Source organism: Coturnix japonica, chromosome 2 (assembly GCF_054131305.1).
Source record: "Coturnix japonica strain WE chromosome 2, WE-NBRP24, whole genome shotgun sequence".
NCBI classification, from domain to species: domain Eukaryota; kingdom Metazoa; phylum Chordata; class Aves; order Galliformes; family Phasianidae; genus Coturnix; species Coturnix japonica.
In genome coordinates this window covers 22,415,051-22,442,038 of record NC_140664.1, presented here as the reverse complement: position 1 = coordinate 22,442,038, position 26,988 = coordinate 22,415,051, and the positions used below count along the sequence as shown (strand labels likewise).

General features: G+C 37.6%; 1 long non-coding RNA gene across 1 annotated transcript; it reads left to right on the top strand.

Moving 5' to 3' along the window:
• The first annotated feature begins 16,589 nt into the window (after positions 1–16,589).
• LOC146761731 (uncharacterized) lies at positions 16,590–23,720 on the top strand. The gene is made up of 2 exons (XR_014942491.1): positions 16,590–16,656; positions 23,382–23,720. It is a non-coding gene; the product is annotated as an uncharacterized LOC146761731 (long non-coding RNA).
• The last annotated feature ends 3,268 nt before the right edge of the window (positions 23,721–26,988 follow it).

The following is a 26,988-nucleotide window of genomic DNA, read 5'->3' as shown; positions in this document are numbered from 1 at the left end:
ACAGTGGCCAGTGAGTGTTGCATGCTGTTAAAAACCACGTTTAAAAAGCAAATACATTGAAGAAATAGCAGTAATGATGTTACACTTACATTAATTGGGTTATAATCCAAAGTTTCCATTTACCAAACTAGTCTTGATTACGATTGGTAGGAAGGAGTTTCAGTATTTAGAAGTGGTAGAAGAGATGATCTATTGGAAAAATATCTCTAACTTCAACACAAAATTTGACTGCATAAAGTTTTTGAAATGTAGACTTAAATAAGTAACATTCAAAAAACCCAACTGTGAACTGTGACACACTGCTTTGTGTCTCTAACAAGTCTCTTCTTTATTCCAAATTTCCTTATTTTTATTATTTTTCTTGTAGTATTTTAAATAATTTAATATTCAAGAATTACTCATGAAAAGACTCTTCTACTGGAAAAAAAATAATTACTTCCAAATGAATTTTATAATTCTGGATTTCCTCCCTCTGCATTCACATTCACTTCATAAAATCAATATAGAATTTTGCTTTGTATGATCTTCACTTTCAGATCCCATTTGTATTTGTGCTACCCTTTCAGGTAAACCTCTATCAAAATTTAAAAGGCCAAACAATTTCAGATTTTTAATATAAAATCCCTTTTCCATGAAAAAGTAGCTGAATTATTTTTCTTCAAGTCACTTAATTTGTCAATTTGTATTTTTGAGAACCATTTGATTATATTAAGCCATTATTTTTTTCTACATTTTAAAGCATGCTGCCAATGACAACATGTTGAAATTATATCAATGTCATTATTTGTGATTGACGGTTTTACTGTAATTCATTGGTTTATTACCCTTTCTGTGATAAGGAAATCCTGATGCTGTCACATCAAGTGTTTATTGAATTTACCTCTTCAAGCAGGGAATAAATTGCTCTTTCACCCTTGCATAATCTGATTGACATACCTACATTGAATAGGCTCCTTTTTTACCATGACAATGAATCCCATTTCTCTTGTCATACTTCATAAATTCTGCACAGTTGAATTACCACAGTCTGTAAGTATTGTGAAATTATGAATACAGCAAAAGGTAATCATGGCTGACCACACTTTGTAATGAAGCATGGAGATTAAATGAATTCCAGTGACTGTCACACATTACCATGTTGGCATTAAAACTGTCACAAACTCTTGCTGCCTGTTTAATGGACATGCTCTGAAACAGTTATTCCAATGAAGCAATTTCCTTTCATATAATTTAAAACTTTTTTTTTTTTTTTTTTGGTAGAGCTGTGATGTTTATTTTGAATTGTGCTGCCTAAGGGAAAGGATGAACAACCTCTTCAATTATTATTTGGCATCGAGCAAGAATAGTTTGTCTCCTTTAGTGGCATAAGAGGAAATACTCTGTATTTCAGGTACTTCTAAGAGAATCAGGTGGTCTAGTTTCAAATTTTAGTTCTTTGGCAGGTGTTTCAGAGTTGGGAAAATCTGGGAACCTGTGATTTGAACTCCACAGTTAGATGCCTCAGCTCCTGAGACAATGTACAAGATATATTAGTTGTAAGGGTATGTATAAAACTCATTACCTATATAATACATATATTATTATTATATATTAAATAAAATAAAAAAATAAAAGACTTGTCTGAGCTGAATTAATGCTATGGTATATATTTTTCTGTTACACGAGGCTGTGTGGCTGGAATTCAGACACTAAAAGAAAATCTCAGTGATTAGTTGATGTCATTTAGTTTTTACTATGAAAATAAACAGGAGCAAGTGAAAGCCTCACCAGCACTGAAGCTCTCTGGAAGGGAAGATATATGAGAATGTTAACGAAGCATTTCATCCTGCATCACGATTCATTCCACAAAACAAATAATAATCAGTACGGAGATGGTTTTGTTCCTGCCAATATGCAATTCCTCACACCTCATTATCTGTGGGGTTTTTGTTTGTTTTTGTGTTTTTTTGAGGAAGGGATCATTTTGAATCTCTGTAACTGATGCTGACATCACTTGAGATGCACCTGAAGAAGAATCATAGGAAAGGGACACATTTGCACAGATTTCAATGACAGAGTGAAAACACTCAAAGCTTTTAACTGGGCAAAGACTGAAGAGATTAATTAGGCTTTTCAAAGAACCACTTGAACTACATGATTTTCTGAGAAGACACCAGACCAGTTCAATATGAGATCAAAAAGACAGAGGGAGTATGGAGGACACTAAGACAGTGATTAATCTTGACATAGTTATTATAGGGTCACGGAAGATTACCCCTAAAAAAAGTAGGTAACTTTCCTATGACCAGTGCAAATGCTAAGAAAACAGAGAAACACAGTGCTGGGATCAGAAGGCATGTCCAAGGAACCTGAGGTTTGTGGGAAGGGATACATGCCGTTATCAAAAAAGCCCATATCAGCAAGTAGTGTGGCCTTCCATAAATGAGTCTGCTCAGGAAAATACTTTCTGTTGGCAACCCAGTGTTCATGCTGCATATGTTTCAGGGTGTCTCTAACTTGGTTCCCCAGTTCCCTGGACTGGACTCTCACTGGCAGCTGCACGCCTAGTGTACCTTCTATTCCGGTTTCTTATCCAAGTGAAGTAGAAGAGATGGTTGATTTCAAAAACACAACTAAATCACAGAATCAAAGAATCATACAATATCCTGAGCTGGAATGGACCCACCAAGATTATCAAGTCCCATTCTTGGCTCCACACAGGACCATCCAAAAATCAAACAATTTTTCTTGAAAATGCTACTGTAAAATGCTAGTGTAGATACTTCAAGATTTCATCTGAACTGAGGCAGATAAGAGATCGTTGCCTGGGCAGGACTCGGCTTCTGCATGTTTGTATCTTTGTTTCTGTTGGTCTGGCATGGAAGAATGATGACAACATCATTTTTCTTTGATAGCACTGGAGAATAAAAGCAATTTTTCAGGGCTGCAAAACCATCTGATCTGGAGAAACTCAGAGCAAATATGCAGTCTGAGCACTGGTTTACGTGATCTCTAGCTGTGGTGGCTGACGGTCTGATACAGACTGTTCTTTATGTTGGTTGTTAGTGAATGAATTGGTGGTTAGTGTGCGAACTGACACATTGATCTTCAAAGTCAGAGAAAAATTATTTTTTTTCAATAGGCCACTGATTAGATGTGGCTGAGTCAGAAGGGTATGAGTCACCACTCAAATGACAAGAGTAAATTTAGTGCGTAGGGGATGGGAGGCAGCTCTTAAAAGCAAACACATTATTTGAAACTCAGGAAATCGAAACCAGGTCTCCACCACAAAATTTTTCAGCATACCTGTATTTTCTAGAGGTGCAATCACCCACAGAGTTGACACTGCTTTATTGGCAAAACCTGTGGTGCAAACAGGGAGGCTTCAAGAAGAGTGTTTGTCATGAAATTGTTGCTGTATAGAATAAGAACATAGCCAAGCTAACAAAGAATTCATTCAAGTAAGATTTTGTCAGTGCATGCTTGGGGCGCTTCTACCTCAATCAGGACCCTCAGAAAGCAGGAATCCCAAAGTCTAGTTTCAAGATCCTGATTGAATTTAGGCATGAGCTAGCCCTCAGCTACATAGCTTAAGCATATGTCAATGGGCAGATCTAGGTAATAGGGAAATCTGTAGCCTCAGTCAGGGCTCAGGGATTAGCAGATGTGGAGTTGTTTAGATGGAAGTTTTGGACCTCGGTGTCTCATTTCCTGTTAAATGTTTCTTTAATGTCATTTCAAGAAATTGGGAGAAAAGTGATCTAGATGAAAGTGTCAAGATGTGGCTTTGCAGCAAATTATCCCATAGCAAGTATGAGTAGATCACACTAAACTGGCACAACCTTTCCAGAGAGATCTAACTAACAGCACATTGGCCTGAGCTCCTGAGTGTCAATGAACACTTTGATTAATGAGTAGATCGGCAGAACAGAAGTTCTTACAAACCATGTAATCATTAATGCACAAAGCAGACTGTAAATGCTGTTGAAGACACGATCAAAATTGAAGATAATTGCCTGGGACTGGAAAAAAAATGGTTTTGAAAATAACAACAATAAAAAGCAGTAGACAGTAAAAAATAACTCAGAAAAAAAAAAAAGAAAGAAAGAAAAAGAAAGAAAAAGAAAAAGAAAAGACAAAAAGATGTGTGGAGATGAGTGGCAACAGTTAAAAAAAATAAAAGATAGATGAGTGAAATTGTACCTTGGAGAGAAGGCATTAAAATCTGTTGTGGACCACCGACTGTCTGACAGGACTACAATGCAATGTTGTTATAAACAAAGCAAATCGCCATCCCAAATGAACAAGAGTGTCGTCTCCAGAACTTATGAAGCAATTAATCTTTTTGTCTCCATGTAGCTCGAGGCACTAAACTTTAAGAGAAAAGCAGACACGCTAAGAAGAATAAAAGGAATGCTATCTATCCATCAATGCAGAGGTAATTCAGTTTATTTTTGAAATAAAATAAAGCATGGAAGAACATGATAAAAATTCCAATATTGAGAATATTGTTGGAAGAGTGATGATACATGAATTTTCATTTCCAATAAGTAAACAAAAATAATTAATTTTCTAGGACAATGCATGGTTTAGGTATTACAGAATATATTCCCAACCACAGAGATTTGCAAGAACTAACAAGCTATCCAAGTTGTGGCAACCCTTTTACTAGAGGTTTTAAAGGCTGTCTAAGCAAATTTTTGTAGGGGAGAATGTCAAGGTTTTTGGTCTTCAGTCAGAATAGGGACCCAGCTGTGCTACAAAAGTAACTTCCAACTAACTTCCAACTTTGTTATATAGTGGAAATGCATAAAAAATTGATCCTGACTCTTTCCAGATGCAAACAGCACAAGAACATGGAGCAGAGGCACTGGCTTTACTTCCAATTGTATGTGAGAAAGATATTTTTTCCACACGTGTAGTTTAAAACAGCAACAGGCTGTCCAGACATGCTCTGAAATCTCCAAGTTTGGAAATGTTTGTGGTTCTGCTGGATAAGGCCTCTGATGCTTCTTTGAGCAATAGATTTAACAGAGGACCAGCAAAGATCCCATTTGAACTGAATTATTCTGTGATTCTGTGATTCTCTTGTTACAGTTTGTGCAAGGAAGGGAGGTGTCACATCACAAAAGGTCGCTTTTATTCCAGAGTAGGAGGACATTTACCCATATTGGCATTAATGATGCATTATCTCTAGACTGTCTGGGATCTTTTCTGTAAAATAAAACAAGCTATTGTCCATAATTACATTCAGCCTACATGAACAAGAAAAAAAAAACTTCATAAAGATACCTCTTTACTCCCCACTCAATCCCACCCCTTTCTCTTTAGATATCCAAATGTGTTAATGTTTTTAATTAGAGAACATAGAAAAGAGTATTATCAAAAGTTCTTCTTGGAAATCTGCATTAATGATTTGCCTTTGATTCTTGTCATCAAGTAATTAGTTTTTAAAATGTAATCTCAGAATGGCTGATGAGAAAAAAACAAAACAGACAAACAACAACAACAACAAAAAACAACACAAAAAGCCCACGCCTGTATTTTATGACATATTTTGTGAAGAAATCTGACTTCAGACTTAAAATGAACTTGACTACAATACTATGAGGCAAACAGAAATGCAGGTACCTCCTTTACTATAAGTTCTCTTGTGTATAGGAGTAGATGTTTCCTACACTGTTATCATAAAATTTTCCTTGGACACAGAAAATTGTTTCCAATGAAGGATGAGAATTTTACAGTATGTAAGTAAAAATAGAAGTGTGCTTTTTTTTTTTTTTTTTTTTTTTTTGCAAAAGTTGGTTTAGGCTTCTGTATGTGTAAAGGGAAACAGCATTTGGCCAACACAATTTGATGCAAATCACTGTCTTAATTTCAGTTCTGACTACATGCATAGCAGGTCTTAAGAGATGGGTGTGCAGTAGACATGATGGCAAAAAGCATCTCAGTCTACCAGAAGGTCCTTCCACAGACACTTTGCCAGTGAGTGAGAAGGACTGCTCATTTTCCCTTCACTGGATTTTAGACAATCAATCATATGACAGAGTTGCTTTGAACATTGCCTTGAACATTGGCAGAGGTTGCTCAGAGGTTGTGGAATCTCCTCCTTGGAGACCATCAGAAGCTGCCTGGCCATGATGTGTCTGTTCTGGGTGCTGTGGGTGACCACGCTAGACTAGGGGCTGGGCCAGAGGGGCCCAGACCTTTCTGCCAACCTCAGTCATACTGGGATTTTATAAAATCATGAGTTAGCCATCCTCATCATAGGAAAAAAAAATGTATAATACTGTGGATGCATATGAAATGCTAAAGCAGTGCTTCCTGGTCATGCTTCCTAATGCCAACAAAGTTGCACTAATGACATCTTACAAATCACGCTCCAGTCTAAAGCAGATGTGTCACGTCCAGGAAAATGTCACTGAATTAGATGCAGTGGTTTCAGTTCTCATGATTCCTCTCCAAAGGCAGTCAAGACTCTCCATAGCATTTCACTGTGACAAATAAAAAGCCGATAAGATACAATAAAACAGCATCATAAATTATCCTAGTAACTGGAAACAACGGCTTGAAGAAGAAACCCGGAAAGGTCATCCTAGTAGCACTTTCAAAACAGTTCGATTGTTTCTGGGAAATATATTTGAATGTCAGAAGACTCCTGAAGCTAAGGCAATAACATACAGAGCTGGGATGTACTGATGGCTCTCCTAAGAGTCGAGTCATACCACCAGTATCACTCCTGATGTTGCCACGAAACCAGACATTTGGGAACAAAAGAGATCAAGTAGTTTTTCAGCTAGGCCTGCTTGGGCAATTATCATCTGACCTACAGATGCTGTCTTGTTGTGCCTAGTGTTAGCTGAGTATCCGTGACAGAATCCAAACTACCAGGTTAAGTGCATAAATCATGCTTTTCTGTGCACAGTGTGCACGTTTTTAAGGTCAGAGCAGAGACCCAGACCACTTGTTTTATGTACACAGCTGCTCTGCACAAGTCACGGAAGGAGTTATCTGTCATGAAAAATAACCCCAAAAGTTTAGTTACTGTGTAGGGTGATGCCTAAAATAACCAGTAAGAAACAATACCTTCAGCCTGAACTGAGCACTGAGTGTTGCAATTATGGATTTGATTGTTAGAACTAGTTTACATAGAATAAAATAAAAAGGAGGAAAGGCTAGAAGTCGCACCTACTACTTCCATGTTAAAGGCATGAACTAAGGGGATGTCAGAGAGCAACAGGGAGTTGTTTTTCCCATTTTCTTGGGGCCTATCCTGAACCTTGTCTTGAGCACCTACCTGAATAGCAGGATGACCATAGGTACCTCTTGTTTTAGGAAATCAGAGGGTAAGTGGCATTCAGTTTTAGCTCACTGGGACTTGGAAATCTAGAGTTTATCTAATTCATACAGTGTGAACCCATACTGTTCAGTCAATTGCTCAGAATACTTACAGGTATTTTAGTGAGAACAGTCTGTGACTAGTTCATTCTGTGGATTACCTTTTCTGTTTTCTGTAACATACACTGTAGAACAAAATCTCTTCAATCAACCATATAGTCTCTACCAGACACCAGTGTTGCCAATAACAATAAAAACAAGAAAAAAATAAATGAAAATTAAGTCTTAGCGTACAATCTTTGAGTTTCTTACAAATATTATCAAAGAGAACAACAGCTCACTGGAGAGAAGCAGGTCCTGGAGGATATTTCACTTGTACTGAGCCAAAGCTAGTCTGTGGTGGAACACAGAGAGCCCAGGAAACAAAGGATAGAGATATCAACACTACAGACAGAAGAAAAAGAAAGAATGCAATCATCTGAGTAGGCGTTTATGCATGTCACCTGCATCATTCCCCTGCCACACAGGTAGCACTGTAGCACTGTATTTTTTAATAGACAATGTTCTTGTGTGTTTTATCACACCTGGCAGGCAGTATCTCCCACTCTGCCAAGGGGTTATGGCTGAGTTTGATTCCTTTCTTATCCAGAGGTGTTCTACCCTTTTCTAAGGGATGCTATCACCAAAACTAAGACGAAGAAAATACTTATAATGCTACTTATAAGTCATCAGGCAGCACTAAGTAATGATGTCACTCCCACTCACAACCAGGAGTTGTACCTGGTCCCCCAAAGTGCTGCCTCTTTCAAATATTTCAATTACTCATTTGCCAGTGTTGGTGCCAGATGTTTCTAGGTTTCCTGTTGCCCCACTACCATTCACTAGACAAGGAAGAACCCATATCTGTGAATGTTACATTCTAGTCTTGAAGAAGCAGAAGGTACTCTGAATACCAAAACAGATGAAAGACTTCTACTCAAACAAAATGTATTTGGGAAAATAAAAAGCAGGAGAGATGCGGGGACTATATTTCAAGGATGCGGGTTGTATGTCCTTTGTCTTCCCACTTTGTCTTCACAGCTACCAAATTTAAGTGAATGAATTGATGGCTTTTATAAGGATTCTAGTTCAAGTTAGGCTATGTTTGCATTGACACTGTATATACTAATGCATCTTGTAAAAAAACAAGCAGCCCTAAAATTCCAGGAGCTTTTTCCACCCATAGGTTTAGAGGATTTGTCAAGTCCACCTTAGAGCCTGTCTTCTTTAATTGCTCAAAACTGACTGCTAAAGTCTCAGTGCAATTATGGCTGGAAATAAACTGTATTACACAGCTATTTCAGTTCGTGATCGGTAGCCATGGAAACATCAAGCAATAAGACTTAAAAAAAGAAATGGCCTTAAAGGGCAAAAATGTGTATCTCGAATACAAGCAAGTGGAGTACTGAGGAGGTTTTGTTTATTCAGAATGAAAAATTATTTTTTTCTGCCCCAGTCAATTTTTAGGTTCTATTTCAAGGCTATTAACTTCTTCATTTGCCTCACTAAAGCCTAACACATACGTTTTTTATTTTCAGTTGCATGCTCATGAAAAGCTTCATATTTAGCTGCCTACTGTTTGAAGCACACATATACTGTGATCCATATTCCTACGTAGCCAGTGATATCAGTAGCACTTCCTATCATCTGAGCTTTTGCTTTTAGCCTGTGATATGTTACTAACATGTTTACTTTGGCGATCAGTGCAAGATTCATCTCAGTTACACAAAAGTGAGAAAATCCACTGTAAAAAATGTGATTTTGGTAGCATGATCAGTATTTTTGAAATCCAATCCCAAGCTCCTTTACCTGTTTCATGCTCTTTAAAGTTAGCATCAGTCTTGTGGTCTGTAATTGTTTTGAAGTGTGGAATTAATTAGTTCCTAAAATCCTTTCACGACTTTCACAGCAGCGCTTTAATTAATTTGAACTGATACTGCATTTTTGCTCTGTGATCAGCACTGGAAGTATAAGGAAAGCAAATAGGCAAACAGCAGATTTTTGGAGAACTGCATAAATTATCCATAAACAAGTAAGTCTAGATGTTAAATCTGTTGGTTTCTGAAGCAAGAGACAGATGTTCTCAACTTTCTTAGATGATCATTATCCAGAAGCCTAAATATCTGTTGTTTGGTTTTTTTCCCCTGCTATCCATAAACTATCTCCACTGCTACAGTAGAGAATTTTACTGGGCTGACATGATTTGGCCTGAAGAAATCCAAGTCTGCTGCTATCTCCAGGTTATTTTTCCAGTTTTTTAAAGCATTTCATTTTCTACTAGATTTTTTTTTTTTTCCAGGGAATCAATTAAACTGGCTATAGAACTGTCACCACATGATCATCTGGATTCATTTTTCCTCCCTTCACAAAGATAAGTCCTGTTAAATAAATGTATGACTTTGTGGAGAACAAGAGCACAAACATTATTAACTTTTCCAAGAGGCTAACTTGCTCCATTTCTTCATGGATCTTATGATAAAGTGTGTCAGACTCAGGTGTGCTGAGAACATTTAGCTTACCTCATTATCTCTTTAATTAGTTCTTTCCATATTCTAGACAGAGACCTTGTCCCTTGGTGTTGGTCATGTCTGTGTTAGTTCACAGTTAACATTTTCAGTGAAGCCAGGCTCAGAAATGCATAAAACACCTTTGTCTTCTTTTGTTAGTCACTTTTTCTTTCCATCAGCTAGCAGAAAAGTATGGACCTTGGTCTTTTTTTTGCTTCTAGTACACTGCTTGAAGGATTTCCTGTCATTACTGAAGTTTTTCCATGGCATTTCATTCATACTTTGTCCTGATGTTGCTCCTACTTGCTCAGGTTGTCTTTTTACATCTATCCTTTGTGGTTCAATCTACTTTCCACATTATTCTTCCTTCTTGGAATTGGTGTCGATGAAAAGTTCACAATTTAACTAACCAGATCTCAACATTACAACATTTTTAAATCTTTTTGTACTGGGACAGTTTGTTCTTGTGCATGTACTGGTGTTGTCTTGAAGAACAGACAGATCTCTTTAACTTTGAAAATCCACTGATGTTTCTGGAAATTCAATAGAGTCCCAAAGCTGAACAATATACTCTTTATTAGAGTTTATGTTTCCCACATGAAATTGCAACTAAGCCTTGATAAAAGGATCAATCTGCACATTTCCAGTGCAAGCAAAGCAAATAATTAAATGTTCCCACTGACAACTTACAAAAACATTGCTACTTAAAGAGTCTGCAGTACACCTTCATCCATGAAGCTTTGCTCTCGCAAGAAGTATCTCTAAATGAAGAAATCAATGTCCTTCCAGGAAAATGAAGAACATTAAATATTATGGACTGTTTCTTTTTCAAAGACAGGCTGAAACTTTGAAAGTTTTGCCAGATTTTACCTTTCCTTAATCTTGGATCATTGATTGTATTGCTTAGTATTGTTTTGTTTTGTTTTTCCAAATTTAATATACCTAATAATAATCAACTATCAAGGTATTCCTCATTTTCTGCATAGGTATATGTTAATTTCTTTACAATTTGACTTTACCTCTTTTTTTGTAGATGCTATGTTATCAGAAGACTGGCTCTTATGCTGGTCATTAAATCCTGTCACTCTGGAAGCATAGCCTTAATTATATTTCTTGTGTTATGTGTAGTTACAAAAACTATGTCAGAGGATAGACTTTAATGAAACCTCTTTGCTTTCCTATCTGATTTTGAACACTCAGTGACTTAAGTGATCTCTTTATATTTTCCCATTCCAGTTCCTTCAACAGCACTAATTAAAAGATGATATTGCAGCAAAAAGATTTCAGTTTCAGTCTCTAAACTAATCAATAACTATCAGTCCAGATGATTTATAATTCCTTTTACTCTAGAACATGGTCATTTATGCACATTTAATAATTTACTTGTACAATACATTTCTAAATCATTATTGTGCTTGTAGGAACATCGAGGAATGAGTGGTCCACTGAACAGGGCATGGCAGTCACAAGCAGAATTAGAGTCTTCTCTGCATACTAACTCAGACACGAAAACTTTCCCTATGCACAGCAAATGTCCTCTCATGTGGAAGTGCATAGAAGCTATAGGGGACCACTGAAATGTAACTGCAATTCTTCAAACTCAAGATAATTCCCCAGAATGCAGAGAACTCAGAAGCATCCACAGAAGTTTCATTTGCTGTACAGAGGAGTGAAGATCTCAGTTCCGCCATGCAGCTTAGATACCAGAAGGTGGATGGTCTGAATACCCTGCAGTCTTGTTTCAGAGGCTAGTTTACAACCTACAAACCCTTCTTCATTAGGAATGCTTTTTCCAGGATGCTGAATATTGAGGATACTTCAAGGTAAAGCATTTAAGCATTTTCCAAAGCAATATACCCTACCTAGTTAGTAATTTCCATTATGCTATTTCCATAATGCTAAAAAGCAGTAGAAGAAATATCACAATAGGAAAACAATGAGAATAACAAAGAAGTCACTTAGCAAGCAGGCTTGAGTAGAAAAGCACAAGTAAGAACTGTGAACGCAGCAGACCTCTGCAGGAGAGGGGAAGTTCCTGACAGGAACTGAGAGAAATTGGGAGGTAATGAAACCTAAGAAGAATTTTTAAGTATAACTGCATCATGATTGTACTGATAGAGGAAAGAAGGAACTAGATGAACTTAGAAACTGTAGAAAATAAAATGTACTGGCAAGATATTAAGTCCTTATTTTGTAATACTGGGCTTAAGAAACCTCCAACTTTTCAGCTTCAAACCCCTGCCCTCATTTGTGTTTTTGACTTGCTTATACATTGATTGCGTCTGCAATCTAAAACTTGGCTAAATGTTTTAGAGAAGGTCTGCAATCTGTTTATAAGTGACATTGATACCTACTTCACAAGACCATCTGAAAGCAGAGCTTCTTCACGTGTAATTGTACTATTTAATACTGCAGAGTATTCCAGAGTATCTTTTGTGGAAGAAGTTCTCTATGCAAATACTTACAAAATGCAACTAGCTTAGCAGAGTCACTCCAGAAGCAGAGCAGGTCATTTTTTAGTACGAGCATTTCTCTTAAGCCTAACTGTATTTGTGTTTCAGTGATCTTAGAGGATTTTTATCTTCCAAGCAGGCTATAAATGCTGCTGCAGTTCATCTGTGCTGAAGAAACTGGACATTACCTAGCCTAAAAATAAAGGCTGAGTACCTGGTATAATCAATTGCAGAAATTAAACTACCCAACACAAATCTATCAGCAAACCAAGACAAAAGCTCATTACTCGCTTCATTCCAAAGCAGTCACTGTTAGTAACATAAACCAAACCACATATTTTAGAAATATAATCCTAAAGTCTAAGGTGTATATTTGAGAGGCAGCTGTGAATTTTCTGGTTATTTGTAATGGGATTTACCTTCATTGAAGTTGTTGTTGACTCTCAATACATCCAAACTCATCTTCAGATTTTGATGTTTTTTATCTCATGCTCCCCTCTCAATCTGAAAAACTCTAATTTGATTAAACCTAACAGAAAGTCAGACTTCAACTGTGACAGCTGAAGGCAATGGGAACCCAAAAGGAAGAAGATACAGATTACAGCGGACTTAGAAAGTCTGGATGCCACTTCTCCAAATTGCTGCAGTGCTGCAACTAGCAATAAGCCATCTCCCAGGCGTGCCACAGAGGTTAACTAAATGCTTTTTTAATGATACTTTAGGGTACATCTTCATATACAAAGCAAAGGTAAAACACTGGCCATGAGCCCAGTAACCCCAAACCAAAAGAAGCTTCACTCTTCAAACTGCCTCCCCCTTCATCTTGGGTTTCAGCATGCATCATGGACACATAACCTAGGATAACAGCACTGCAGACTTCATGACAGGATGGTTCGTACCCTTTTTCCAGGAAGCTACCCCATGCCATCTATGGAGAAGCAGGCTCAGCTCAGGGCACAGATGAAGATCAGTAGAGATCAGGTGAAGTCAGTAGAGGTGGCTGATCTCCCTCTTGCTCTCTGCTACCTCAGGGCTCCATCTCAGCATCCTCATTGCTCAGGGACTGTGATGTGCCCCACCCACCTGATCACTGGAGCACAGGGACTCACTACAGGCTCGCCTTGTGCTTCAGAGCACAGTGTAGAACAAAAGCTCAGCCAGTGGAAAGTATTAAGAGGGAAAGAAGCAGTAGGGCAGCGAGTGTCAGGATAATAGAAAATTTCTGTTTATGAATCTTGCATTTGGAAGAACTTTGATTTCTCTGTCCCACAGGTGTGTTCCTGCAGGAGGGCCTACAGTCAATCCTCTATACAGAGCTCCCTGCAGATGCATCTGGACCCCAGCAGGCTCAAAAGCATGCTCGACAAGTTACAGCAGGGCACTGATTCTGCTGAACAGTGTGTGTTTGAACTACTTAGCATGGAGTATAGATACAAACCAGGTTCTGCTTTTGTCCGTATCAAAAAAAAGAGTATTTCATGCTTAAAGGGTGAGATCTAACACTCCCCTGCTCATACCATGCCAAAGTTGCTGTCCTGGTCCCAGAAAGAGCAACAGACCTCACAGCCTCCTGGGCACTCTCCAGGACCTCTTGGTTTTGTGCCATTTTGGATCATACAATTCTTTGAACTCAACCTGCAAAATGAAAAACACAGCTCCTGCCCTGCTACTTCAAGGTTTTTTTATTTTGTAGCCTAGACTGAGAAAAATGCTTTGAATTCTAAAACAGGGCACAATTAATAAATAAATCCACACATGAAATGTAAAAGTCTGCCTTATGTGCAAAGTAACAATCAGAAAACAGTATTTGGGAGGAACAGAAATAGTGTTTCATCAGAAATTAGATGTTTCCTTCTGATTTTGCTTAACTGAATCATATGAAATGAAAACTTGATAAAAAAAAAGTAAGCAGAAAATAGAAAAGATCAAAACTGAGTGTTAGATTGAATCAAATTGTTCTGTCCCTACTCTTTCTTTTAGGCGAACTTCTGTTTAAAATAAACACAACCCATCTTACAGGTTGATGGATTGATAATTACAACACTGCAACTTCAACAGCTCTTGTATTTTCTCAATTGGATGACTGACAGTTACATTACAGCATGCAGTCAAGGGCAGACAAGCCTGTAAATGTTAATGCAGAACAAGAAGCCACTTTACTCCATTGTTTGTCTTTGGAATGTCTAACCTGGTTACCATTGCACCTTGTAGATGTGACCAAAATCTCACAGCACAAGCTTTGCTCTTGTTCTTTCAAGCTGCACTTGTCCCATACGATCAGCACTTGGTCACATGCCTAGTACACATTTGGACAGAGCAGGTAAGAAATATTAATTGTAGGTGAAGTTGGGAGCAAAATAAAAACACAGGTTTAGAGGAGTGAGAAAGAAGTGTGGAAAGTGAAAAAAACAAATGGGAAAACAAGTCAGAATTTTGCTTTCTAGCTGGAAGTGACAGGCCTACTAAATGTAAAAAAAGATATTTATATTTATATTTATGGACACAGAGAAACACTTCACCACATATATGGTGAAAATTGCAGCAACATTTTACTTTGTGACAACCTATCTGATGCTCTCTACAAAATAACTACGATAGCACTGTGCCTATCAGCAGTGTCCTCCCTAGAGTGTAGGGTCATTTTTTCTTCAAAAATAAAGGCAAATCCCCTGATGCATGCTGAAGGTTTGCGCATTCAGCCAGGCCTTGAGCACAAAGTGCAGCTAATTTCATTAAGGACACGTGGCCTTTCAAAGACAAATAAATGGGCCATGGAAAATTGGAGAAAGTAGGCAGCTCAAAGCTCCTGTTTGAGAGGTTTGGTACTGAAGAATAATGGATGAGACGGGAGCTATGAGTAAGCCACAGCATCCTCTGAAGGGCAGGTCTGCTCTGGTGAAGGAATCCTTCAGAGGCAATTGAATAGAAGCCCAGAGAAACAGACTGTCTGAAACTCCACAATTTTCCTTGTAGCTGCCTCAAGCCAGTTCAGCAGCAGCACAGTCATTGCTATTGTTGAAGCTCCTGTCCTTAACCTTTCCTGCAATTTTTCATGCTAATCCACAGCTGAAATAAATTTCACTATTAAAGAAATGCTTTAAGGACTAAAGAGTTTTCTTTGATTTATCCTTGACAGAAGTTCTATTATTCCTTAAAGCTGAATCTTCCATTTTTCTTCCCCTGTTAATACAGACACTTCCTTGCCTTTTCATCACATGGTGCACTGCCCCCAGGAATTGTTAGGATGCGAGTTCTGTGGGGCATTGCTGCTGTCCTTGCCCTGCTCAGACAGTTCCTATGAAGATCAGTGCTCTTCTACACAAAGCTCATTAGAAATACACTGAAAACACATTATTAACTTTACAGATCTGTTATTAAAAGCTGAAGAAATACCAGGATTAAAATTTTCTCCCTTGTGCATGTGCACTAGAGACTTCTAACATGAACATGTTCTCTTCTTCTCTCCTTTCTACCAGGTATATATCTTGTTTTCTTGTGTTTTTTCGAAATAAATAAATAAATAAATAAATAAATAAAATAATAATAGTAAAAAAGCCTCTTATTCCATCTATCCCTGTGTATTTTCAGAGAATCATAGAACCATAGAGTGGTTTTAGTTTGGAAGGGACTTTAAAGGCCATCCAGTTCCAACCCTCTGCCTTGGGCAGGGCTGTCACCCACTAGATCAGGCTGCCCAGGGCTCCATGATGGATGAAAGATTCCAGTTATGCCAGTTATTATATTCCTATAACAATAAACAGTTGTGGGACAGAGATCAAATAAGAAACTATGAACTGACTCAGGATTCCTGGTTTAAATGTATCTCAAAGCTGCAATAACAACAAGGAAATTGTCATTTTTCGTACATACATTAGATCTATCTATTCGTAGCTTCAGTTGTACAGTAATACTGCTTGAGAGATCTCCAAAGCAGCTACTGCTCTGCCAGATTTTTAATTCTGGCCCCAATGAAGAGAGAAGCTAAAACTTTGTAACAAAAACATTTTTTTTTTATTCACCCAAGCTAAAACAAAACAAAACTAAGCCAAACCAAAACACCACCTATTTTTTTCCACATTCCGAATGACTTGAATCACTAAAATATTTAGAATGTAATGTAGAAGAAAAAACTGATCAGCCTGAGCAGTCATCCGCCACAGGATACTTCTACACAGGCTAAGATCAGTCTGAACAAGAGAAGCATGACACAGTGCTGACAATAGGTGGGGCTAGATGACTTCACAGCAGTGAGAAGGCGTTCTTCTTTGGACGCATCTATGAAATCACAAAAGAGACAACACTGCAACACAGACAGCAGACACAGCAGACACAGGGAGCAGGTGAGCAAAGCCATACTTCCATTTAACCATAGCATTTTCCATTAGGCTGGCAAGCAAAGCTGTACCAGACAATAAAGTAACACTGCCTCAGCAAGTACAGAGATGCTTTACCCTCTGCAGAATGGTGTTCAACTGTGCAAAGTCCCTTCCAGATGAGGCAAGGAAGTCTCTCATCCAGAATGGTAAAGAAGGCCTAACTCTGCAAATTCATGATGTTCATCTCTCAGTGGGACTGGATTTGAGATTCTCAGTTTCACCTGGTAAAGCTGGGTGGATCAGGAAAGCTTCTTAGTCCTCTGCTATAGACTACTTTCTGCAGATCATGAGCAGCAGAGTAACACTACTAGATTTTGTGAAAAGATAACTGCTTCTGTAGTTTTGTTTTCTGTGCCATATAAAAAGAAATAATCAAAATGGCATTCTAGTGGGTATAAGCCTGGAACATCTCACGTGTAAATAATTTCAAAAGGACTCTTCAAACAAAAAAGGCCCCCAACAGATCATTACTTAATTCTGGATTTTATTTTTTTTTTGTGTCATTATGGAATGCAAAGTTCTGCAGACAAGCAGCATTGAAAAATAAAAAGTAGTTATATTTTCAGGATACTGTGAGGTAACAAAGTCAGAAGTAATAATTTTTATGGTGCAGAATAAGATGTACAAAAAAAAGGTGAAATTGTACTTTGTGACAGGGATCATAGTTTTTCTGGATATTTTAGAGTTGTGGGACTTCATAAAAAGGAAATCAATTTCCCTGAAAACTGTGTCAGATCTTGGTTTTAAATGCATTAATACTTCTGAACTCTCTCAAAGGTGTTTGCTTGAGTGGAAAGTGTTTTTCAGTAGAAGTAGTACCTGACAGAGATAGCACTTGACAGAAAATTTACGGAAATAGCCACCATACCAGTGAAGGCCAGCACAGTGTCCAGTATATCTATTCTCATTTCTCACTGGGTTACATCATTCCAGAGATCTATTCACGGAGACTGAGGCAGCTGTGCTTTATTTATGATCTTATAAATAACAGAATCATGGAATCACAAGGTTAGAAAGGACCTACAAGATCACCTAGTCAAACCGTCTAATTTTAATTAAAAGATGTCATGGCATGAGTAGGCCGTATTCTGAGAGTATCAGTTGAATATGTACCAGTGTTATGCATAAGCAACATACTGCCCAGCTGGTCTTGGTCATAATTTGCAACAGTTCATTGGTTTGGGGCTTATCTAGTCATTAATCATTCAGATTGGAAGGGATCTTAGGAGATCTGTAATCCAACCACTTGTTCAAAGTAAGGCCAGATATGAAATATGATGTGTGAAAGAAAACTCAGGAAATAAATTAAAATATTTACATAGCATATTTCTGGTTACTGCTTTGTTGGTCTGCTGCTTTCCTGAGGTTTATGGTCAGTCTCACTGGCATTTGAAGTTCCACTAGCTTGCGTGGGAATGGCTGCGTAAATAATGTAGTATATCATCAATTAGTTACCTGAAACATATTTTTCAGTCTTACGTCAAACACTCCTGACCCTGATTCCATATAAGAAGCCTTACTACCAATTACTAATACAATGCAAAATTACCACTGTATGATACCGGATAATTTATGATATTTCTAAATGTCACTTGAGTACTTCTGCTCTTTCCCAAACACATAAGAACCTAACAATTCATGTTCTTAAACTGATGTAATTATATTGGTGTTTACTTATTTTGTTTATGGTCTAGGTAATTCTCTTCCCTGTTTTACAGAGCACACACTCAAGGTCACCATTTAATTGTTTCAAGAGCAAGTAAATGGGCTTTAGTTTCTGCAACTTCACCTGAGATGTCAGGTCACTCTTCATATTCATAATTTTTCCCAGTATAAGGATTAGTTTTGCATTTTCTTAGTCAATATATTGACCCCTTCCTGCCCTCTATCCCTTTTATGTAACTGGAGCCTTTTCAAAGTCATTCATTTTTGCTCATCTAACAGAAATTTGCAATGTTCCTGTTTATCATCTTTGTCTTACTGGGGGATGCAAACTCTTTAGAGCTGCTTTTTCATAAATTTGGAAAATACTTTGTCCACTGTGGCAAAATTGAAACTGACAAAAGGAAATATGTGTACCTGAAAAAAGCTGCTGAAATAAGGAATTTAACTGAATTTTAAAGTAGCTTGAACATCTTATATTGCTGGTAGACAGAGATTTAATAGCCAACACCAACGCGCTTCTGGAAAAAGTATTAACCCTCATGATGCAGATCTTCAATCAAACATTCAACTCTCAAGATAAAGACAAAGTAGAATTTTATTCCTCAGCTTATGGCAAAGCTTGCACATATTTCTTCAAACCTTTTATGACTGTTTTTTAAGGGACACCACCATATTAATTTCACTCTATAGCAATTACACAGCACTACGTAGGTCAATTTGTTTGTTCCCCAGTAATGTTACCCACCTTTAGGAAAAAAATCTCACAGAGCTTGTGATGTTCTTACCTAAAGAACTGAACAATGGAGAAGAGTGTGTTGGTAGAAATAGGATGATTACATTCAAACTCTAATATTCTGGATTTGTGTCAGAGCTGTGCTTCTTATAGTGGGGTAAGGTGCAAAGCCACAGGAACACAGGCTGCCCAGGGGTCCTGATCTGCAGGGTGGTTGGACTCGATGATCTCTGGAGTTCCCTTCTAGTCCCTACAATTCTATGATTCTGTGATTCTGAAGAAAGAAGGAGAAAAAAGTAGTGTGATCTGTCCCTCTTCTTTGGGTATCAAACACATTACTTCAAGAAATAATTGCATTCTGTGAAGAACTTAAGTGTAAAGAAAGAAACATGTCTACTTGAGTCATAATTACCTATTTCAGGAAGATACCAGAACTCAGATTAAAGGACTGATATATGTATCTATATCACCAGGGGTATATGAACTTTGCTGTATGACCATAGACATAGTTTCTATCAATTTAGTTTGCCAGGAAGCCTAGAGTGACCTAATCTTCATAGCTTTTAAGCTCTCAGGACACATGCAAACTATCAGTAAGCTAAGAAAAATTGCGTGGTCTGGTAAAACTTACCAAATATCTGAACAACACCAATGACAGGAAAAATCAACAGATGTTTAAAGTTACATTCCTGAAAATGGTAGGTGTGTGAATAGAAAATAATACTTCAATTTCTTGTAGTCTGATTTTATATAAATTAGTAGCGTAAAACTGGGACACCATGAATCTCCATCACTAATACTTTTAGTAAAATATTGCATAATTACCTGCCTTGCCATTTCCTTATAGATAAATGAACTTTCCTTGGGGTAAAAAGATGAGATGATAGGTCATCTTTTGAGTCTCGGTGTAGATCTGAATTTACAATGATCCAGAATCACTTGGGAGTTTTGTTCTTCTCTGAATAATTCTGAAATTTACAGTAACTTAGAAAATTCATCCCTAAACTGATCAGTACTGCCAATCTGTTACAATAAAAAAGAAGAAAAAAAAACGTTATTATAATGCTTACAGCCTTCTGTAACTTTTAAATAGAAGAAATAAATGAAGATTGATGATGTAAACCTAGTTTGAGATCTCCAAATAGTTGCAAAATTTACTGTATAGTGTGTGAACAATGAGGTAATTAATTAAATTGCAGCCAAAAATAACTCCCAAACTCCAACATGTTGCCACAAAGCTGAGCCAACAGGACAGATGGGAATAATACTACTGAATGTACTGTTGCCAGAGGCCATGTAACCAACAGCCAATAAATGGAAAACATTGAACAGCCAAGAGACAGGCATTTCAGTTAGGAAACAGCATGCTCTGCGGGTGGTGTAGGTAGACACACTACTTCTTAATTAAATCAAATCATAAGTTTATTTTCTTAATTTGGTACTTCATAGCAACATCTTGAGCAGAGAAAAATAAGGCAGTCTCAGGGGGATGATGAAATGTATTTATTTGTTTGTTCATTATATGGGCATTGTTTCTTTTACTTACATTAGTAGATGCTATGTGTGCAAGTTTATTTGAAGCTTGAGCCTCAATCTTTGTGGGGTTTTGGGCTGTTGAGCATTCTAGATATCAGTCCCAGATGCTGCAATGTGAAAGCTTTCATTATTAAGCTAAATATACAACTACCCAGTTTTAAAAAATATTATGAAATACTTTCACAGATGCTAATGATAGCAAACCGCATAGCTTGATGTATTATTTCACCTGATTTTCTTTTCACTGTTAAGCCTAGCAAAATTTAATAGCTCAGAATCAAACTTTTCAGATCCAGCCTCAGGCTGGGTTTTCTTGGACATTTCCATTAGAAGGATTGAAATGATCTAGCTAGGGGAAACATGTTATGTTACAAGGTTGTTACAGCTCATGGCTTCCATTGAGCTAAAGTTGCTCTGTACACTGAAGCATTTCCATGACGTTTGACAAGAATGTTCCTGGTGCCAGTTTTGTGCCTTTATTTTGACCCCATGAAAATCCACTCAAATCTGACTAAATGTGATTTTGAATAATCTCAGTTCACATATGGTCAGTAGGGATTCTTTACATACTGGTAGTTTCCAAAGACGCCATCTGCTCTAAGTATGTTTCATCCCTTCCCAGCATCTAGAAGCCAGCCAGACATGTCACATATCTTTTCCACAGACTGTGCTGTGCCCCATGGGGTGTGATGGCTGCGGGGAGAAAGCATTTACCTGCAAGTGCTCCTTTCGTCTGTTGATGACTGTTGGATGGAACCAAATCCATTATTACACTGAGCCAAAACAAGTTGCACAGTCTCTTTTTCCCTACCAGATCAGGATGAGGTTCACAGTGTGATTTTATCCTTTGCCATGTATTGTTTACCACTGAGAAGTGAATATATAACATTTTACTTCTAAAGCAAAATTTAACCAATTTGCTTGGCACTGTGCAAAGTTTCCCAGAGGGAGAAAGCTAATAAGTGCCTCCCATCGCTCACTCAGTCAAGGTAAATTGGCAAAAAAAGAAAAAAATGCTGCAGCTGAATGGATGGTGTATCTATTCTGCCTCAGTTGTACATCAGATCGTGCAAAAGACATAAAGACAATGAAGTCATAAACAAAGACTTTAGGAGTCATCTGAATTCAGGTCCACCTCCGGAACATCATGTACTGTAGCATTAAGAAAGAGAGCTCAGACGATACCTCCATAAATTCCTTTCCTAAATGCAGGATCTGAGATGAATGAACTTTCATTGGTGATAAATATCAGCTAAACATACAGTGATAGTTTACAGGTGTATAACAAGGGAATTAAAAGATATGTGATAGCTTTTTAAATGTAGATTATGAAAAAGGGTCCAAGAACATCCAGTATACATTCACCCTTTTGACCCATTTTCTCCATGCTGCCTTCTATGCCAAAAAGAGAAGCACTCAAAGGGATACACATCTTAGAATTATAGAATCACCAAGACTGGAAAAGACCTCCAAGATGATCCAGTCCAAGCGTGTACCTATCACTAATATTTCCCCATTAAACCATGTCCCTTACTACAACATCTAACTGCACAGGCAGAAATACTCACAGCCCTGTGATAAATGCTTTGTTCATAGCATAGGCATATATCTAGTGGTATCGTGGGTAGGAATTTACTTTGTCTTTCTATCCTAAGTATCATAAATATCAGCAACTTACACAACTGCCATCTTAAAAATAAAAAATAGGTTATTTCTGCCATTGCTGACAGATTTCCCATCACAGCTAATCCAGTAAGCCAAACCTTCTGTAGACTGTTGCTTGATATTCATGATGTTCTAATTTGTAGAATAAGTGGCTGCCATTGAAGCTATTGCAGAACAAAAAAAAAAAAAAAAAAAAAAAAAAAAAAAAGTGAATTGGTCAAAGGATTCAGATGCAGTTCTTTAATTATTATCTTGTTAAGATTTTTATTTACTTTTGTTTTTAATTTATATTCAAGACATGATTTATGTTATATTCCTCAGTTTGCACACAGGCTTACAAACTTTTCCTTTTGTAATAAAGCAAATATAATCCTAGATAACTTTTCCACATTTATGAATTGGTATATATATTCAGCATAAATGGAAGAGTTGAGATACCTCAGCAGAGCATATTTCACTTCCAACTTCAGAAGCGTGAAGGCCTCTTGTATACCCCACATCATGCTTCCAAAGCTATGCAAATGTTGTATGTCTGTTAGGATAAGCACTGGCACTGTATGGCCACATTCACATTCCGCTGAAGTTAACTAGCTTGATTTCTACTCTAGGTGTTCCTTTTTACTATAATTTCACTTTATATCTTATTATGATTATTCTTGCTTCACTGCTGTAAGACCAGGCATATTCCTCTGCAGGTGCCAGAATTAACCTGATCAACTTTTTAAAAAGAAATACAACTTCTATTAACTTTCACTGAAGTATCAGATTTTAATGAGATTGCATTTAAAATTGTGTTCATGGTGCAACAGATCACAGAAAAATCAATGAAAAGATTTTGTGTGTGTGAAAGACTGATACAAAGCTGGGAGGAATGGCTGACACACCAGAAGGATGTGCTTGCCCCTTCAGCAAGATCTGGACAGGCCTGGAGGTCAATAGATCATTTAAACCCATTATGTGGGCTTTGTTCTGACACTTTCATGCCACATAAGCAAGCTGTCTAAAATCCTTCCTTTTGGGATTATGAGGTTTAGGTAACCTGGCATCATTTACTGCAGTCTGTTAACTGAGTTCTCTGTACTGTTTTCAGAATTATTACACTTCCACAAATGCACACGCATACATCTGTGTGATTTCCATTTATTCTGAAGATTGTGTACATTTTCAAAGGTATTTTCTGCGTATCTAACGGAAGAAAAAGGAAGAAAAAAGGACTGCCACAAGGGAACACCGCAGATGTGAAAGACAGCTTGTGTGTGTTTAGACAGAAGGTGGAAGATTAGCTAATGTGAACACTAAGGATTTGCTGACAGAAAAAAAATATTTTGCCCAGGAATGTGAGGATTTATACTGGATCCAAAATGTTGAATGCTTCAGCTTTAATTGTTTAGGGAAAAAATAAATAAATCAATCAAAAAATCTTTTTCCTCACACAGATAGAGCTTTATTATTTGCTTTTTTTTTTATTATTATTTTAATTTTTTTCTCCCCAGAATTTAGGAGGAATATAATGTCTCTGATGTACTTACTGTTGTTTGTATACAGAACTGCCCTCTCTTTGCATGAAAAGTTTTATCTTTCAGTAAAGATTACATTTTTCCTCAAGAGCACAGAATATTAATCCAGGGATCAGGAGCACATGTCTTATGTGGAGCTGAGGGAGCTGAGATTGCTCAGTCTGAAGAAGAGGAGGCTCAGGGGAGACAATATTACCTTCAACAACTGCCTGAAAGGAGTTTGTGGTGAGATGTGTGTTGGCGTCTTCTCCCAGGTAATTCGCGATAGGACAAGAAATAATGGCCTTAAGTTGTGCCAAGGGAAGTTCAGGATGGATATTGGGAAAAAATTATTCTCAAAAGAGTGTTAATGCATTGGAACAGGCTGCCCAGTGAAGTGGTGGAGTCATTGTCCCTGGAGGTGTTCAAAAAAGGTGTAGATGTGGCAATTAGGGTGGTGGTTAGTGGACATGGTGGGGATGGGTTGGTGGTTAGACTGGATTACCTTAGAGGTCTTTTCCAACCATAATGATTCTGTGATTCTATGAATTATGAGTTTTTCTCTGGGATTCCTCTCTCATGGCTTCTTCATCATATCTTTGCGTGCATTACTATAATGTAGATGCCCTTCTGAAAAGGATCTGAAAGAGGCATGCTATGCCCACAAGGTGGGTGCAGAATTTCACTCCTATGCATCTTGCTGGCCATACTGGAGCAGTATTTGGAGCTCACTTTCCTTTCTGTTACTTCTCCCATCAGAAAAGGCCAGTGCTAAATTAGGACAAAAAATAGTGTTCTAGAATAAACTCACCGACATGATCTTGCATAGAACTTTTTGTCTAGCATAGATGAGGAAAATCACATTTCTAAATGCATTATCACATCAGAAGCAGCCTATGGATCTGGAGGCAGGTATTGGAAATAGAATGTAGGAGATGCAAGCTCAGAATAACAGAGACAACCAGCCTGCTTTAAAACCGTCTTAAATTAAATATTTCAAATTAGGCACTGGCAGCAGAGGAAGATGGCAGACTTGTGACCACTTAGGACATATTTTGCCTTTAATGGAAGCAAATAGTTTCAGTCATCCTGCCAATACTGATTTTAGTTTGAAGAAGAATAGCTATGCTTCATGCTGTTGGATTTCAGTTTAGAGCAAGTGAATAATAGCTCCAGCTAAAGATAATAGCTGAATGGAGACGATATTCATAAGAATTCTTTTTTTTTTGCAGGATTCATTAGAGCCCTGATATGACAAAAATCATATCTAGCACCTCCCACTCCCTCCCCGCCTTGATGAAAGATTTAAGATTTTAATCTTCAATAATAACTTATAACCAGTTATTTTTGCCTCTGAGATTAAGTGAACTGTCAAATGATTATGCTTAATATTGTTAAATTTTAAAGGGTGGCAAGAATTTATGTTCTGTCCTTCTTTTCTCTTAAACTTCTTGTATTGCTGTCCTTCAGGAGTGTTTCCTCTTGGACACTCACCAGCCTAAAGCACTGACATCTGTACATGACTCTTTCAGGCACCACTTTTACCCTCAGGAAAAGGATTCATATCCCAAATACCCCCTAGGCCAGAAAACTTTTGCCATTGTTTTCCCCTGACTTTGCCTGTGTTCCATATCAAAGGGACAGCAGTCACTCTACTGCCTCTCATCCTCAGTCTTCCTCGGAATCTGAGGAGCCTGATTCACTACGTACAAGTTTAAACCAGCGGCCTACTTTTTTAGTTGCAGTGTATAGCGTTGGTGGATTTTTTTTGAAGCTGGTATGTTAGTGTAGATCAGAGATTTCAAGTAGACTTCATACAGTTTAGCAGACAGTAAGAAGCTAACCAGGATGTCTCCTTGCATCTTCTCTCTTTTGCTGCAGGATAGTTTTTCCTTATTTGACCTTAGTTCTGGAGGTAACTCAGAGTAAAAAGTGACAAAGGCAATAATTTGACCTTTGCTGAATTACACAAATATACAAAGTCCTACTTTCACTAGTGTTAAAATGGATGTTGCAAAACTAGCCCAGTGAATGGCAGCTGGTAGTCTTTGGAAACCTACATCCCTTCCTCTCTCAAGCAATTGTGTTATGCACTCAGTAGTGAATACACATTATCACTCATTCCTTATTCATCATCTCCAAGACCACTGGATCTTGCATCTATTATTATGTCCATCGTTCCCCCCTGGATCCAGAAGGTCTAATGTTCCCTCTATTTCAAAAAAAGTCAAAGTACACAGCTGATTTTATTTCTCTTGTAGGTTAGGGCAGGGACGGGAAGATAGACTGGATATTTCAGCATTATATTTCCACATCTCCCTAGCTTCATCTGCTCTGGTGCATTTACTGTTTGCCACAGCATTTTCTCTTCCTAAACTCTCAGGGCAAACAAGTTTTTGGGATCCATCATTGCAGAGAATCTTAATTTGTTCTCTGAAGTGTGGCAAGAAGTCACTGTTGAGAACAACTTGGGAGAGGGGAACATAATCCCTCTGGCTGTCCTAAAATCCATTGCTATTGATGCAAAAATACTGCAGCTTTGCATACAGTAAATTCATAAACTCATACAGAAACCTCACAAAATCTCCAAATTTTCAGAGAATTACAGTGATGTGTGTTTTAATATCACATTATCATATATTTTCTCTTTGCAGCTGTTAAGGTCATTTGCAGGAAAGATGGCCTCAATAGTCCAGAAAAAAAGACTTGCTGACATTAATGAATGTAGAATTTATGTAGGGATAGAAAACTCCTAAGTAATGTTAGGAAAGGATAGTGTCATTCAGAAAGAAGGTTCTTCAGTAGCACTGCTGACTATTTTGGAAAAGGAGGGACATCTTTAAAAGTCCATTGGGTCTCCTTCCCTCCTTGAGTCTTTCCTCCACTCCGTTCCTACTTTACCCTCTTCTCTGCTCTCTCTCCCTCTCCACTTCAGAGCATGTGTTTCAAGGCAGGAAAACTTTCCCAGTTAAAAAAAGTAATCTCATTCCTTCTACAAACTTAAAGACTAATTATCACCACTGTCTTAATAAGGAGTTCTCAAAATAATTAGTTAATGACACACACCTTGCTGATATACAGTAATAGCTTTTAAAAATACCTCTCCTTCACCTTTCACTCACATAGAAAACCCAGCTGGATTAATTTCTAAATGTTAATTCACAGCTCTTCCCTTATCATATCTATAATTTCTTAACACTA